This window comes from Asparagus officinalis, chromosome 7 (genome assembly GCF_001876935.1).
Source record: "Asparagus officinalis chromosome 7, Aspof.V1, whole genome shotgun sequence".
Taxonomy (NCBI): Eukaryota; Viridiplantae; Streptophyta; class Magnoliopsida; order Asparagales; family Asparagaceae; genus Asparagus; species Asparagus officinalis.
In genome coordinates, this window is record NC_033800.1 from 143623371 (window position 1) to 143630818 (window position 7448).

The following is a 7448-nucleotide window of genomic DNA, read 5'->3' on the forward strand; positions in this document are numbered from 1 at the left end:
AGATACCTAGGGTTCTGCGTGGAGTTCGAGCGGACGATTCAGTCAGATCGCACAAAATTCAGCGCTTTTGTATAATTGGGGGGCCGACTTTAATCTAAATTTTTTCGTTGGAGACACGATTACGTGCTGATTTCTTTTTGTATTTTTCAATAATTTCCAGGTATGTGGCCCGAATATTTTACTGTTCAACGAATAGTATTATCCTGAGTTTATACTTCATTCACATCCACATCAATCCACGAACTGTGTCGGTGGTCGGCAATTGTTGGGTCCTTCTGCATTTAAAATCTACTAGGATTTACGCACGTGTAATGCACGTGATTAAATATTATGATTAATTATTTTTGACTTATTTTTTTACTAAAATTTGTTTCTCAGTTCCACTTTGATTGCTTTTCTCACTTATGTTTTTAAATTTTATTATTGTGATTATTATTTTTTAAATGTTTGTTTGAATGTGCTACACCAAATTTAAAATTTTCATGTAATAATTGAATTGACAAGAAATAACTATAATCTAAAGGAAATTTGAATTTCCGCGTTATTTAGATCGGCATAAAACCAAGCTTGACTTAAGAAAGTATAATATTGTAAAAGTGAAAAACACTTGAAAAGATAATGTTATAAAAGAAGGATGAATAATTAAAGCCAATAAGACAAGATGATTAATTAAAAATGGGCTAGAATGAAACTAAAAAGAATATAAATTTTGTTGCTAATCAGTGATAGACTTTAGAAAAAAAAATCATAATAATGCTAACTCTATTATACTTTTATATGATAAAAGCACCCGCATAACCATATAAAAAATTAAAAGAGTTTATGAAAATCACTTCTAAAGATTCCTGATTTTACTCAAAAATTAAGCTATTTTTAAAAATATTAAATACTTTAAATTTGTGTTGTATTTATAAAGAGTATTGATGAAGATGCTTTTGTTTTAGCAGCTTGCTCTGAATGAGCTCTACATATTAGCTTTAAAGTGTAATATTTTTTATTTATCGTGTTATACGGATGTCTGCTTGGTTTGCTTATCTATCTCTTATTTCTTCAATAAGTTGATATATTATTAACATAATTTACGATGACATGCATATCTTTCATACAAATTTGAGACGGGTATAAGATAAATTTTATATTTAGTGGGGCCTTTAATAAAAATTTTAGTTGTAAAATATGTAACCTTCTTATTTAAAGATTTTGAAATTTGACAGTACTATTACATGCTTATCTTTGATCGTGTTCTTAAAAATTAATCTTTCGTTGGTAGTCATATCCCCAAATAAGGATACTTGCAGAGTCGTGCCACTATATAGAGAAAAGAAAAATATCAATTTTAATTTTTTTACATACACTATGGTAACTAAGTATCATGTGCATATTTTTTGTCCATTATAGTGATTTTCTCATCTTATCTAGTTTATTATATCTCACAATGTAGTTGATCAATGACTTCACTTTAGTTTCTATTGCAAGATTATTTATATTAAAATTTATATTAAGTTTATGATTCATTTAGTATTTTTAGAATAAAGTATGAAAAATTATAAGTACTTACTAATTATTCTTGTACTTTTCATGAATACTGTTTTTTTTAATTAGGACATAATTGTTCAATATGTTCTTCAAGAAGAACTCGATTAATGCTTCTTTGCTCGATATGCTTTTTATCAATGTCAATTCAGGTGATTCATGAATGTTTCTGAATTTTGAGTTTATTTCCTTTACTTTTCCATTTGAAATGAAAACAACTTAGTTCTTTTAAAGGATATCTCTGAACTTTCTGATAGTTTCTCCATACATAACTCCTTATATTTTTTTTAACTTATAAATAAATATTATCAACATTAGAGATAAATGTTTATACATTATAATCAATTAATGCTAACCTATTATATCTTAATGTAATAATATCAAATATTTCCTCTTTTCTTTGCCAAATTTCAGCCTTTTGTGATTTAAACTTTTGAGGGTGTGTTTTGCAATTTTAAAACTTTGATAGTATTTTATAAAAATTTTAAATTTTAAGTTGGGTGCTTATAATTTTCATGTTTCATGTATTGGTGATAAGTTTTTACATGTTAGAATATTTCTCGTAACTCTGAAATTTTGAAAGTATTTTTATAATTACTAAAATTTTGGGTTGTTTTTTAAAAATTTTAAATTTTTAGCAATCTGCTTATAATTTCTAAATTTTATATGTACCAGTTATAAGTTTTAAAATTTTAGAATTTTTTAATATTTTTTTATTTTTGAGAGAGTTTTTGTAATTTTTATACATTTGAGGTTATTTTTTTACTAATTTTAAATTTCTATGTACCCAATGGTAATCCCTGAAATCCATTTATATTGTTTCTAAGTTTTGAAATCTCTGAATTTTAAAATGTTTTTTTTATAATTTAAACATGGCGAAATGGAACTTATATACCCTATTGTTTTGCTCTTGTAGTAGTTATATACCCTAAGTTACAAAACATAGCAAAAAAATATCATGAGTTGGTAACTATTTAAATTTAGCTAACGGTGTTAAAAAATATATGAAAGGATAATAATGCCCCTCTTTAAGAATTAACCTCCTCTCCCCCCTCCCCCAACATAGTGAAAGCTCTTGTTTTCTACTGTTACCCATATTAAAGAGGAAGAAGAAGTTGGAGGCCACGAAAAGAAGAAGATAATGATGAAAATAATCTAATTTGCACCGGGGGTGAGGGGTAGGTAATACAGTAAATAATACAATAAATGAGGGTAAGAAGTATTCAAGTTGGTCATAGGTCCAGCACGTGTGAATATTCTAGAGAATATTCTCATAGCTGGTTAACAGAAGGTACCAACTTACAATTTTTTGCCAACTTAGGGTATTTTTTGCTATATTTTATAACTTAGGGTATATAACTGCTTCAAGAGCGAAACACATAGGGTATATAAATTTAATTTAGCCTTTAAACTTTTAAGGTTGTTTCTACAATTTTTAAAATTTTGAGGGTGTTAATTACAAGTTTTAAATTTTTAGATATCATGTTTGTTTTTAAGTTTTAAAAAGTCAAGGTGTTTTATGTAATTTTAAAATTTTAAGGCTATTATATGCAAATTTTGAAACTTTTGGGTTTTTTATAATACTTCATGTATTATAATATGTTATCTAAGTATAATTTCTTAATCTTATTTTTTTCTATATTTTTGAGTTATAGGTAGTTCATATGGAGTTAATATAGGATATAATTAGTATTTGGATATATTAAGATTTAAGTAAAATATTCAAAATAATTTTTTTAAATTGTTGACCTATAGATAGTTTACATGGAATTAGATAAGATATGATTAAAATTAGAACAGATTAGGATAACAATGTAATATTTAAAAAAATCTAAGGGTAATACTGACCATAGAAAGATTTTTCCGAACTCGTGCTTTTAAAGTGAGTATGATATGATATAATGATTAAAAAAAACCAAATTTGAGAGCGCGCATCATATCGGAACGCTATTCCAACTTAGTTTGGGTAAATTAGACTAAAAACCCCATAACTTATGAAATGCTGTTTTATGTTTTTTTTTTCTAATTTACGGGAAAAACAATCCTTTTAAGAAATATCTATTGCCTCGCGTCATGAGAAAGTAGGGAAAAAATTGACAGGTAAGTTTTCAAATTCAAATAAGTACGATAAAGTATAGACAATACCTCTCATCTATACAATCAGTGCACAATATCATTTATTATTCCTCGACTCATGTAGTGACACTTACCATTTCATGGAATTGACATTTTAAGAGAGAAATTACAAATAACTTCCTCTCCTCCATGAACTGAAAGGGGATAACTACTAAGATATGAGTTCACATAGATCATTTGGAATTCCTGCAGAAGAGTGAGTTTCACCGAAAGAGTGAGAGAACTTCTATAAGAAAACTTTTGATTTAATAACATTGCATAATAAGTTACGGTAAATTGATTAACATGTTACGCCCCGAAACTGCAGCGAAAAATTCATAAATACGGGTTACGTGACAGCAGCGACCCGTGCATGAGACAAGTCTTATGCACGAATCAAGTCTGACACTTCATATCATATATAGTTTATCTCAAAATATTCATAAACCTGCTGATAATAGAAGTTCAGAGCAACTATATATATGTATATAATCAGTACTTACAACTCACAAGCTCACCGTTATAAGCATTTTACAAAATAAAGCATATTGTTGACTGTATATAACATTCAAAAAGGGTGAGCTAGGGCTTAGTGAGAACATTTCCCGCTAGAGTTCCTATATAACTAACAAAATAATAATAATAATAATTCCCAGAAATAACGAATTATAAGTTTTGCATCAGAAATTCAAAATTAGCAAAATACGATCCAATTAAATATCATAATATTGTCATCTTCAAGAAAGAATGCAACAACTATATTTTCTTTCTTATGTGCAACTGAATATACTGTGATATTTTCTAGAATAAACCCTTTTTAAATTAGGGTCAACATTAAGAAAGAAAAAGAACTAGTAATTTGTACAAAACCAAAGCATTATTATTTTCTCAATTTCACAGCCAATTATTAGAATCTTAATTTTCGATGAGTTATTCGTGAATGTGAAAGTCACTTCATAGGTCGACATACTAAGGCTACGAACTATAGCCCAGTAGCATGGGAGCATAAAATGCATCACATAACATATAATTCCCGGGAATCAAATGCACCTAACAATGCCATAGGTTACTGGCCAAATACAGAGGGGCCAGAACAAATTTCAGAAGGACCAATACAGAAGGACCAATACAGAGGGGCCAAATAAAAGTGCATTCACCATATGGCAGGCGGAATCACTACATAGTAGACTTTTTGAGGGTTTAAAAATATCGAGAATCACTCATCAAATGAGTAACACCTTGCGTATCAGAGTTTATAGATATTTTTAAATGAATTGGACAAGGGTAAAACTCCCCATCCCAGTTAAAATAGTTTACGGATTGCACTTTTCTTTATTTTTTATCAGATACTAAGTCACAAAAAATCTTTGAATACATTAAATTGTTGAAACACATTCAAAATATTTATTTTCTTCAAAAGCTTTCAAATAAAGCAATTCCCACAATTATTTGAAATCGCATAAGAACCAAATTCACTTTTCATAGTTCATATAAAACTAAATTGATTTTTCATATCTTGTACAAAATCAACATCATATTTATGGCTTAGGCCACAACAGAAGTAGATCAAATCACCTTTTAACTTTGTATATATGAAAATGATATATTATTTATTTTTCGATTACAAGATAAATCAAATATAATACTCATGCAATTTCATATTATAAAATACTAGTGAGAAATGAACTCACCTCTAGTGGACACGACTTCCCCAAAATATTATTCCCCTGGATATCAATCAGATCATGTAATATAAGATATAAGACTAATTATTAATTCATGAGAAACATATATTATAGGTAAATCAATTCATAATCTAGAGCCAAATAAATTCAAATATAATCAATAATAATTAAAATCTACGGTAAAATGAGCTTATTGCTAACTTTAGCAATTTATCAAAATTATATAACTCTCATACACTAGCTTTTGGACTTCCAAATAATTTATGATAAGGCAAGGGGTTATAGGGAATTTATTAAGTCTAAAAGTTGTCTTTTATTCTTCAGATTGGACTTGTTTGCAAACTAAGTAAATGACAGGGGCCTAACGGAGATTTTCCAGTCCTTTTTCAATCATAATTCATTATACTTAGGTCTGTTTGAAATTCTCACATGGCTCGGGGACTTAAGGGAATTTTTCCTATCTTCGAAATCACCAACCACCATGTATACTTGTTCCTCTGCTTCTTCTTCTTCACTTATACCTTCACCACTCACATAGCCTCCCATCCATGTTGGCATTCTTCTTTCTCTCCTACCAGCGACATTACTAGTCCCTTCTCCATTCCTATCTTCACTATTCCTCTTTCCTAAGTTATTCTCACCATTTCTGCTTCACTATCGAATTCCATATCAACATCTAAACCACCATTGGCCTCACCTCTATGCTCTCCCTCACTCTCATCACCGTTAAAAACATCATCATCCCAAAACAACTCTGCTTCTATTTGTTCCTTATAATTTGTACCCCAATCCCAACTCTTTTCTTCCTCAAACACTACATCCTTACTAACCACAATCCTCTTAGTCTTAGAATCAAACAAACGATAACCCTTTGACTCATCACTCACACCTAACAAAATACAAGGAAAGCTCTTCTCATCAAGTTTACCTCATTTTGCCTCTGGAATGTGTACATGTGCCAAGCGACCCCAAACTCGCATAACTTGTATTCAATGAGCTAGGCGGGCTTATTATGAAATTATTTTGTAAGCCAAGGGTAAAATGAAGATTTTCCTTCTCTCCTTATCTCATTCTCCTGTTACCCAATTCTTCATTTTCCTCTTCTTCTTGTTCTGTTTCCTCTTTCTCTTCTTTTTTTTTCGGCTGGACCGTCTGAGGGCCCCCTCTCTCTCTCTCTCTCTCCTCTCTCTCTCTCTCTCTCTCTCTCGCCATGGAGGTAGGAGGGCGACAGGGGATCGCCGACGATCAGGAGCGACCGGTGGCAAGACCCTCGTCGGATCTAGGGTTAGTAATTTTTTTTAATTCATCACTTACATCTTAAACGCATAAAAATTTTGTTTCTTTTGCAAATCCTAGTTTTTAATTTCATAATCATAACAAGTTATCATCCTCACTCATTCTATTTTGATTCAAATTACTAAATTTACTACGAAATTTAAAAGTGGGTTATACCTCAATTGATTGAGACATTGATTTGTTGCCTTAGTCTTCTTTTCTCTCGTCATAGGCTTTATATTGATCCCAGAGAGTTTTGTTGAAGATGAGAGGGTCTTCTCCGTTTTTTTGTAGGTTTTCTTTGATTTTTCTCTGTTTTATCCCTCTGTTGAGGAGGTGCCGCCCCAAGCATCAAACGACTTTTAGCCATTAAAACACTAACATGGCAGATAATCAAGAGTTAGGGGTGAAATTCCTAAGAAACCCCTAATTAGTTTCATAATCTTTATTTTAAAAAAAATTCTCCATTAATCAAAATTTAAGGCACTAATTACTTAGACTACTAATAACAAATCTAGTTTTTTTTATGACAATCTAAGTTATTAACGTATGAGACGCAATGCGGAGCGCAAAATCCCTTTATATGCACGAGAGGAACTGCAGGCGCACGATGCATACCCAAAATTTTCAAGATAGATAATCAATAGCAAAGAACACGTTTATGAATTTTCACCATAAAAAATACGTTAAGATAAATAAAATCTGCTACCAAATAACAAAATAAAGTCTTAATTCCTAATGCTAACACATCCAACATAGTTGCGAAATATATAATTTTCCAAATTAAAAGTCAAATTAGGACTAATATTGAAGCATAATCAAATAGTAAATGAGGATTAT